At 41.5% G+C, this 11280-nt stretch overlaps 1 pseudogene; it reads right to left on the reverse strand.

The window, feature by feature from the left end:
- Positions 1-3983: 3983 nt before the first annotated feature.
- LOC129008553 (developmental pluripotency-associated protein 4-like) lies at positions 3984-4879 on the reverse strand (annotated as a pseudogene).
- Between the last annotated feature and the right edge of the window lie 6401 nt (positions 4880-11280).

Here is an 11280-nt window from a genome sequence, read left to right on the forward strand (position 1 = left end):
TTTAAAGAGCCCTGATCAATGAAGTACTTTTCAGTTGAAAAATTGTAGAAGGTATGTACTGAAAAGCACTAGTAATATATGATAATTCAATAACAGTCATTGGAGGAATAAGTGAGTGAATCCAACTAACTAGAAATTATTTTGATATATTAGTTTTCTTTTTTCTTTTCTTTTTTTTTTTTTTTTTGAGATAGAGTTGTGCTGTGTCACCCAGCCTGGAGTGCAGTGGCAAGATCTCGGCTCACTGCAACCTCTGCCCCCCAGGTTCAAGCGATTCCTGCCTCAGCCTTCCAAGTAGCTAGGATTACAGGCACACACATCATGCCGGGCTAATTTTTTGTATTTTTAGTAGAGATGGGGTTTCATCATGTTGGCAGGTTGATCTCAAACTCCTAGCCTCAACAGATCCACCCACCTCAGCCTCCCAAAGTGCTGGGATTATAGGTGCAAGCCACCACACTCCACCTAGTTTTCTTTCTTCTTCTTCTTCTTCTTTTTTTTTTGAGACCGAGTTTCACCCTTGTTGCCCAGGCTGGAGTGCAATGGCATGATCTGGGCTCATTGCAACCTCCGCCTCCCAGGTTCAAGTGATTCTCCTGTCTCAGCCTCCCGAGCAGCTGGGATTACAGGTGCCCGCCACCACGCCCAGCTAATTTTCATATTTTTAGTAGAGACAGGGTTTCACCATGTTGGCGGGGCTGGTCTTGAACTCCTGACCTCAGGTGATCCACCCGCCTCAGCCTCCCAAAGTGCTGGGATTACAGGCGTGAGCCACCACGCCTGGCCCTAGTTTTCTTATATAGACAAATCTTTATAACATACTTTTAGTTTGTACCTCATGTAAGACAAAGTAGAAAACTAAATATTATGTTTACCCCAAACGCAGCACTGACAATGCCACAGGCAACCTGGTGAAAAAGATTAAATCCTATATATAGGCCATAGTATTGAACACATGCTTATATTAACACTCTTAAGGAAGACATATATTTATAGAAGTTAAGCCACACATAGTCTGTTTTTTTTTTTTATTTTTAGAGATAAGGTCTCGCTCTGTTGTCGAGGCTAGAGTCTAGTGGTATGATCATAGCTCACTGCAGCCTTGAACTCCTGGACTCAAGGAGTCCTCCCACCTCACCCTCCTGAGTAGCTGGGATTAAGGCACAAACCATGCCTGTAGCTACTATGTGTAGTGCCTGGCTATATCTAGTTTATAAAGAAGAAAAAGTCAGTGAAAGCATTTATGTAATAACATTCTCAAATTCTTTGTTTGCCAGATATTTGGTCACTTAGGGTACAGTTTTAAACTAGTAAACAATTATACTATAGAAGAACTAAATTAAATTATAACATGGCACAGACTTCCTAAGGAAGGTAACTCAAAAAATCTAAAAAGTGATACCAATTATTCTAATTAACATTTGAGATACTAAACGAATTAATGACCGAAGAAAACCTTTTCAATTTATTCAATTATTTTTTAAAAGTATACTAGCATAATTTAAGATCTAGCTTGCCTAAGATTACATCTCTTATTTTATTTTTATTTATTTATTTTTAGATAGGGTCCTGCTATATCACCCAGGCTGGAATGTAGTGGCACAATCAGAGATCAGGGTTCATTACAGTCTCAAACTCCTGAGTTCAAGTGATTCTTCCATCTCAGCCTCCAGAGTAGTTGAGATGACAGCGGGCACCACCACACCCAGCTCATTTAAAAATTTTTTTGTAGAGATAGAGTCTCGCTATGTAGTTCAGGCTGATCTCAAGCAATACTTCCCACCTCAGCCTCCCAAAGGGCTGAGATTATAGGCATGAGCCGCCACGCCTGTCCAGAATATGTCTCTATCGTAGGTTTATCGCTAGAATGTTTTGATCTGAAGACATAGTCTTAATGATTCTAAGTGTAATTCTAACCTAAAATCAAAATCCTTGGTTTGTAAACATCAAATTCAATTTTATATTAATTCATACGGCAACTAAACAAAAAACAATTTTTTTAAATGTCCATATTATTTATTACACTAAACAATTCTGACCACCAACAACCAGAGGGGGCAGGAGGGAACAACACTATGAGACCATGAAAACAACTTGCTTCTCAACAAACTTTCCTCCCTCGCTTTAACATTTTTGAGGATTCTTTCCCAAACCTATTACATGTATATTATGATGGTTATGAATTTCCCAACTCCGCCACTCCTTTTAGTGCATTATTATTATTATTATTATTATTATTATTATTATTTTATTTATTTATTTTTTTGAGATGGAGTCTCGCTCTGTCGCCCAGGCTTGAGTGTAGTGGCGCAATCTCCTCTCACCACAACCTCTGCCTCCTGGGTTCAAGCGACTCTCCTGCCTCAGCCTCCTGAGTAGCTGGGATTACAGGCATGTGCCACTGTGCCCAGCTAATTTTTGTATTTTTAGTAGAGACAGGGTTTTGCCATGTTGGCCAGGCTGGTCTTGAACTCCTGACCTCAAGTGATCCACCCGCCGCAGCCTCCCAAAGTACTGGGATTACAGATGTGAGCCACCATGCCCGGCCATCAGCACATTATTTTTAATATCTTAATTAAAGGGGAAAAAATCCCCCACTTGTAATGACAAAACAATGTTGGAAACTGCCATTAAAACACAAGTGAAAAACAGATCAATTCCCAGACTCACGGGACTATACATTTAGGAAGTACAAAAAATATTAAAAATTAATTACACTCAATTGGATACATTAAATATGTACAGCTTTTTGTACATCCATAAATAAAGTGGTTTTAAAAACAAATGAGATGGGCCAGGTGTGGTGTCTCACATCTGTAATCCCAGCACTTTGGGAGGCTGAGGCAGGCGTATCACTTGAGGCCAGGAGTTAGAGACCAGCCTGGCCAACATGGTGAAACCCCATCTCTGCTAAAACACAAAAATTAGCTGGGCATGGTGGCACACGCCTGTAATCCCAGCTACTCCAGGGGCTGAGGCATGAGAATCTCTTGAGCCCGGGAGGCGGAGGTTGCAGTGAGCTGAGATGGCGCCACTGCACTCCAGCTTGAGTGACTGTCTCAAAATAATAATAATAAATAAGTAAAAAGAAATTATCCAACCCATGCCTCCAACTGATAAAGAAACAAACAAATGAGTTATGCAAAAGAAAAGTCATGCTTTTTGGTTTAATCCTACTTTAAGAACACTAACAATAATTTGCATGCAATAAATACAGTTCCCTAAACACAATAGATGAATTCTTTTATAAACACATCTTATTTTTGTTTATGGAGAATCTTCTAATAAACACATTTCATATTCAATATATTATGTATGTATGAATGGGAAGTAAGGTTAAACATTTTAAATACCGGAAATATACAAAAGAATTATAAGCAAAGTAATACAAAGTGCCTCGTGTTTTTATCCTGGAGTCAAACCATAGAAATCGCAGGTTATTAAGAGAACTTTGAAAAAATATTGTTTTGAATATTGAAAAATCACGTGTTTTGGGGAAGGAGAGAATTAACAGCCTTTCTTTGCCTTAAAATACTTTACATTTTATGAAATTGCAATTGGAATGAAGCAGCTCCTAAAGTAGTCAGTATTCGGGTCAGGGAAATTGAGCACAGGAGCAAACTACTGTTTGTTTTCTCAACTCCTTCACAATGCTCAGCTGAAGAGGTTCCCACTTAAAAGAGCTGCTGAAGTCATTTCTATTTTAGAAGGGTAGTATGAATGAGTTTTTCTATGTGTTAACTAGAATTTATGGTAATTTGTAAAATGTTTTTCCATTTTTAAATGTAAGAGTCTTTTATGTCCACCCACGAAGCAGCAGTCACTGCTAGGGGTCTTAGGCTAACATCTGCCACCCCACCAGTGTGCATGGCCCATAAGCAGGTGTGGAGAGGACCAGAGTTCACCTGTCAGCAGCACCACGGAATCAACTGTCCAGCCTTTCTGCCATTAATTACCACAGATGTGGTCTTTTTCCTGACATTCTATTCCCACTGGAGGCTTTTTATTAAGACCTTGTACCTGTGAATGCATTTGGGGTATAACATATTGTCTTCAAGGTATGGGGGTAGAGAATTGGAGGCAGGAAGCAAAAAGAGTGCACTCACTGTCCCTTCTTGATTTTCTGGAACCCAGGCTTGTCTAGCATGAAACTGGAGGTGAACCCAACCATCTGTGACTGCAGGGAGACTTCTCCCTGACACTAGCCACCTGACACCATGGGCCTCATGTGGAGATCCCACTGCTTCTGGTGCCTTCTCCCTGGCTGCATTTCTGGCCCAGGAAGCCAGTGAAGCTTCTGGGGCAGAAGTTGTCACCACAACTGTATTAACTCCCTCAAGGAGAGCAGCAGACTCTTCTAGGACAGGCAACCCCTCCCCAGGGGGAAGAGCCACTTCAGGAGGATGTGTCTCCTCAGGGCTTTGCAGGGATATTTCCTCTTTGTCCACCTTTGATTTTTTTGGTAATGATTTCTGGATTCTGGCCTGTTTTGCTGTGCTAGGAAAATCCTTTTGATTTGGACAGGCAAAGGCACATAGGAGCTTATTTCTGGCACCAAAGGCCTGTGTGGCTTTGTCTTTAATTATAGGCACCAGGCTCACAGACTGTCCCGGTGAATCCGATTAACAGGTGGTGGTTTAGAGGGTAATGAAGGGATTAGTATCTTCTTCTGAGGTTTGGGGTTGTCCCTATACTCTGCCGCCTTCTTTGGGCAGAGCGCTTTTTCACCTTTAGCAGAAATTTCTCCTTTGGTTCCCTTTGCTGATGTTCCTGGCAAAGCAATTGTGTTTGGTTGATTAGAAGCCTGCTGATCCTCTTCCCTCGACTTCTCTGAGGAGGTCCACTCCCTGCCTTTTGCCTTCTCCATACTCAGAGAAGAAGCAGATCTTGTCCAAAAATTCTCAAATCAGAGTGAAGGTATGCAGTAACCATTGCTACCAAGATGGAAACAAATTCTATTTTTCCATAAAGAGTCTATGAAAAGAAGCCAAGCACAGTGGCTCACACCTATAGTCCCAGCTACTCAGGAGACTGAGGCAGGAGGATCACTTGAGCCCAGGAGTTTGAGTTTAGTCTAGACGACATAGTGAGACCCCCACATCTCTAAAAAAGTTTTTAAAAATTCTTTGAAAAGAAAAACCCAAAGTGAGCAGCAGACTTACATTTAAACATTGTTTAAAAAATACTTTTGCCAAAAAAATGGAAATAACCCAAACATCCATCAATTGCAGAATGGATATATGTTAATAAAATGTGGTATATCCAAGCAATGAAAAGGAATGAAGTGGCCGGGCACTGTGGCTCAAGCCTGTAATCCCAGCACTTTGGGAGGCCGAGGCGGGCGGATCACGAGGTCAGGAGATCGAGACCATCCTGGCTAACACGGTGAAACCCCGTCTCTACTAAAAATACAAAAAATTAGCCAGGCATGGTGGCGGGCGCTTGTAGTCCCAGCTACTTGGGAGGCTGAGGCAGGAGAATGGCATGAACCCGGGAGGCGGAGCTTGCAGTGAGCCGAGATTGTGCCACTGCACTCCAGCCTTGGTGACAGAAGCAAGACTTCATCTCAAAAAAAAAAAAAAAAAAAAAAAAAAATTGAAGAAAAGGAATGAAGTACTGATCCATGCTACACCGTGGATGAACCTTGAAAACATCATGCTAAGTAAAAGAAGCCAGTCATGAAAGACCACACATTGTGTTTCCATGTATATAAAATGTCCAGAACAGGCAAATATATAAAGACAGATGGTAGGGCTTCAGGGAATGGGGAGACTGATCATGACAACTAATGAGTATGGGGGCTTGTTTTTGAGGCAGTGAAAATGATCTAAAATTGATTGTGGTGGTGGTTGCACAACTCTGTGAATATACTAAAAACCATTGAATTGTACACTTTGAATGGATGAATTGTATGCTATATGAATTATGTTTCAATAAAACTGTTAACAAAAATGGGGGGAAAATGGCTAGGTGTGGTGGCTCATGCCTGTAATCCCAGTGGTTTGGGAGGGCAAGGCGGGAGTATCACTGGAGCCCAGGAATCAGAAACCAGCCTGGGTAACATAGGGAGACCCCCCATCTCTACAAACAATTAAAAAAAAATTAGCTGGGCATGGTGGTATGTTCCTGTGGTCCCAACTACTCAGGAGGCTGAGGTGGGAGGATCACCCAAACTACTCAGGAGGCTGAGGTGGGAGGATCACCCAAACTACTCAGGAGGCTTAGCCTGGGAGGTTGAGGCTGCAGTGAGCTGTGATCACACCACTGCACTCCAGCCTGGGCAACAGAGCAAGACTCTGTCTCTAAAAAATAAAAGGAAAAAAACCAAAATGCAAATTAGACCATTTTAGCATTCTCTCTCTCTCTCTCTTTTTTTTTTTTTTTTGAGACAGAGTCTCACTCTGTTGCCCAGGCTGGAGTGCAGTGGCACAACCTTGGCTGACTGCAACTTCCACCTCCCGGGTTCAAGCAATTCTCCTGCCTCACCCTCCGGAGTAGCTGGGACTACAGGCACCTGCCACCACACCTGACTAATTTTTTTATTTTTAGTAGAGGTGGGCCAGGCTGGTCTTGAACGCCTGACTTCAAATGATCCACCCACCTCGGCCTCCCAAAGTGCTGGGATTACAGGTGTGAGGCACCACGCCTGGCCCATTTTAGCATTCTCTTAAGGATGGCTTGTTGCACTTTGAATAAATTCGAAATGGGTTAAAAAGCAATGGCCGGGGTGGTGGCTCATGCCTGTAATCCCAGCACTTTGTGGGGCTGAGGCAGGCAGATCACGAGGTCAGGAGTTCCAGACCAGCCTGGCCAACATAGTGGAACCTCGTCTCTACTAAAAATACAAAAACTAGCCGAGTGTGGTGGCACGTGCCTGTAGTCCCAGTTACTGGGGAGGCTGAGGCAGGAGAATCGCTTGAACCCAGGAGGCAGAGGTTGCAGTGAGCCGAGACCATGCCATTGCGCTCCAGCCTGGGTGACAGAGTGAGACTCTGTCTCAGAAAAAAAAAAAAGAGAATGTTTTCCAAGGCTTCTTATAAGATGTCAGTGAATCTTCATAGTCTGAGTTGAGACCTTCTAAAACAAGCTTAAGGCATGCTGATTTGCATACCTTTGACAAGGTTTAACTGACATATAATTTATAAATATCCACAGAAATTTTTAATGTTCCATCATATCATTTCTCAATACTGGATGTTCACTGTTTTATACTTTTGCTACTTTAAATACCAAGAAGCCTTATCACAGGAAGAATAAAATCTCCATTATCCTCCAGAGTGTAGGTAACAAAATATAAAATTAGACCAGATATATGTTTGACAAACTAACATCGAAAATCACCATTATAATATTCATAATGACATTATGTTACCAGTTATCATAAAGTCTATAAAGTTTATCCTTAGATTTATTAAAAAAATGCAGATTGTCCTAAGGTAAAAAATATAGGAAGTGCTTTTTGCTAAAAAGCTCTTTGTTGAATTAGGATGTGTTATAATGATGAAGACACCAGACAATACTAAATATTACCCAAACTACAACACAACACACTTTGAACATAATTTAAGCCTAAATTATTCTGCACCAGCAGGATTCTTTTTAGTGCCTGGCAGTATAAAGCTACCTTTAAGAAAAAAGACACAAAGGGTGAATAACAAGTTATGTGAAAAAATTAATACCAATGAAGATTAGCAGAGAGAAGTGAGGAAGGTGACCATCTCTCCATTCTGATAAGATGCCATCTCTAAACGTTGCATTCTTTTCAAGAAGTGGAACTTAAGATTTAGGTAAAGAAAACTGGAAAAACTAGCCTGAATGTGAATATCTAGTGTTAAAGCAACTTCCTAGAATGAGTGAATAAAGTTAAGAACATATATAGTTTTCTACTGGAAAGTAAGAGTTTTTGAAGGCTTTCTTTTCTGCAAGGTTTGTAGTGTGACTGTTTCCTACAAACTCATTGAATTCAGAACTAAGCAGTGGAATTACAAGCATAGCTCAAGAGGAACCCAGTCTGTTTCTGTTGTAGCAACACAAGATTTCTGTTATGTTGTTGAATCTGTGGTTGCTTCCTCAATAACCATTTCAAATGACTCTGCCCTCTCATCTGCTCAAAGCAGGAAGTCAAATCAGGTTTTCCTTTTTCATCAGAAGCATCACCACACTTTGTTTGCGTTGATGAGATGGTACAGCATGGTGACATATCCACAGAAATCCTGCAAACCCACTTTGCTCCTTAATATTTCCAATGCTTTATGGGCACCCATACGACACAAGCAAACTCTCCTTGTGGTTTTATTTTATCAAATGGAAAAGGTTTCTCTCATCCCACCATTCAACATTGTAAGCACATGTGAAGTATGAATTACTTCAAGGATCATAACTCCAAGACATAATAATAATATAGCAAGAATAACAACGCTGAAATATATCTGACAGTTTTTGAGATCTTGTACCTTTGGAAAGCAAAAGAAATGGGGATATGACTTCTGGGGATGACTTCTGGATAACTGGTCTAATATGCTGAGGAGCTGTACTCTGATGGACTGGATTCATTGGTGAGAGGAGCCATGGAAACAAGCAATATACAATTCTTGTTTAGAACTCTGCTGCAAGTCACAGGTTCCAAATCAAGAAGGCTTTCACAGTGTAAGATATTGAGAAGAAAACCACAGTTGGGTTGTTTTGGTTGTGTAACCACATCATTGAGACACAGACACAGTGTTGTGCTTCTCAGAGTAAATGCCTGATCAAAATTTCTCTCTATTCTGTACTTCTTTTTCACCAGTGTTTTGAACGTTTTGTAGGTCTTTAAACAAATTGTCCAGACACTCATATGAAAATTTGCAAACTTTTGGTGAAAGATTTCCCATCATTAAACCAGCAAGAGTAGCCAGGCATGGTGGCTAGCACCTGTAATCCCAATGGACTTGGGAGGCTGAGGCAGGAGGATCACTTGAGTCCAGAAGTTCAAGACCAGCCTAGGCAACAAAGCGAGCCCCTGTCTCTATAAAAAATTTTAAAATTAGCTGGGCCTGGTGGCAGGTGCCTGTAGTCCTAGCTACTTGAGAGGCTGAGGCAGGAAAATTGCTTGGGCCCAGGAGTCTGGAGGCTGCAGTGAACTGTGATCACGCCACTGCACTCCAGCCTGGGTAACAGTGAGACCCTGTCTTAAAAAAAAAAATCTGTTTACAGACTGAAGCAACCCTCCTGCCTTAGCCTCCTAAAGTGCTGGGATTACAGGCATGAGCCACCACTCCCAGCCTAAAGTAAACTTTTATTGAAGTAAAACACATATAAAACAGTGCACAAATCCTAAGTATACAGCATGAAAAACTTTTATAAAGCAAACATCCCTGTATAATAAGCACACATGAGGAAACATTACTAACACCCAGAAGTGATCCTTTGTGTCTACCGTCAGTCACTATTTACCCAAAGAATAACCAGTATCCTGATTTTTAACACCAAATATTGGTTTTACCTGTTCTTAAACATTATATAAATGGAATGATACTGTATGTACTATTTTGTATCTTTCACTCAACGCTATGTGAGATTCATCCAAGTTACATAAAATTGTAGCTCTTTAATTTTCATTCAAAAATAGGCAGAGGCCTTAAATAGACATTTCGCCAAAGAAGATATGCAGATGGCCAATAACCACATGAAAACAGCCATAGCATCACTAGCCATTAATCAAAACCACAAGGAGAGGCCACCTTACACCCATTAGGATGGCTACTATCAAAAACCAGAAAATAGGTGTTGAAGAGGATGTGGAGAAACAAACCCTTATACACTGCAGCTGGGAATGAGAATGGTCCAGCTGCTATGGAAAACAGTATGATGGTCCCTCAAAAAATTAAATATAGAATTATCCATACCAAGTGATTCCACGATTCCACTTTGCACTTTGGGTATATACCTAAAAAAATGGAAAGGAGGTTTCTTTTTTTTTTGAGACGGAGTCACGCTCTGTCGCCCAGGCTGGAGTGCAGTGGCGCGATCTCAGCTCACTGCGAGCTCCACCTCCTGGGTTCAAGCAATCAAGCGATTTTCCTGCCTCAGTCTCCCCAGTAGATCTTTAAGTCTGCAACCCAGACATACTGACAGCTGACAATCCCTTGGATGTACCTTGAATGTTTTTATCTTGTTTCTGGGCCTTTGCACGAACCGTTCCCTTTGCCTAGAATAACTTTCACTTAACTTTCTTTACCTGGATAACACCTACTTGACCTTTAGGTGTCTTCCTCCAAGAAGCTTCCTGGCCCCCCAACCAGGTCTGATGTCCCTTATCTGTGTACCTCCTCTTGGGTGCTTTGTACACACCTCTGTTTGTAGCTTTGATCACCCAGTATGGTGACTGATGGTTTGCGGTTTGTCTTTCCCGCCCCAACATCCTCCACCCCAGTGAGCTCCTTGAGGCCAGGACTGGTCTTGTTCACCCCAGCACCTAATATAACATATGGCTTACAATGTATGTACAATGAATATTTTCATTCGTGTAGCACACTGTGCTTTTCAAAGTGCCCTGAAACAAACTCATCTACAGAGCTATAATATTTCCTTACTTAACATTCATTCCTTCTGAATAAAATATTATTTAAAAAAAATTACCATTACTTAGAACATTTATGTGAATTATCCATTATGTCACAAATGGGACTGAGTCGGGACTCTAACTATCTCATTTTTGCCTGACATATTAGAAGAGTTTGAGAAAAAGCAGATTTCTTTTGAATCACTTGACTGGAGGTGGTGTCTCTAGGAGTGTGGTGGGGAAATGGGTGCACAGAACTTAGAAGCTGGCCTCAGCTGGTGATCTGACCTTCTCATGAATTCATGTTTCTGGTTTCCTAGAAGCATAAGTTGAGGCCAGCGTTGAAAAGGTGTTCACACTGTAGCCTGGGAGAAACTGTCTCTCAGTCCTTGGAATCACAGAACTAAAGAGCTTCAGATCATCTGGTTGAATCTCTTGCCTTTAAGAAGTGGGGAAGGAGACTGAGAGCAGTGGCTCACGCCTGTAATCCCAGCACTTTGGGAGGCTGAGGTGGGTAGATCATCTGAGGTCAGGAGTTTCAGACCAGCCTGGTCAACACAGTGAAAACCCTGTCTCTACTAAAAATACAAAAACTAGCCAGGGTGTGGTGGCATGCACCTGTAGTCCCAGCTACTTGGGAGTCTGAGGCAGGAGAATCACTTGAACCTGGGAGGTGGATGTTGCTGTGAGCCAAGATTGTGTTAGCCTGGGCACAGAGCAAGACTTTGACTCAAAAAAAA

This window comes from Pongo pygmaeus, chromosome 9, assembly GCF_028885625.2.
Source record: "Pongo pygmaeus isolate AG05252 chromosome 9, NHGRI_mPonPyg2-v2.0_pri, whole genome shotgun sequence".
Taxonomy (NCBI): Eukaryota; Metazoa; Chordata; class Mammalia; order Primates; family Hominidae; genus Pongo; species Pongo pygmaeus.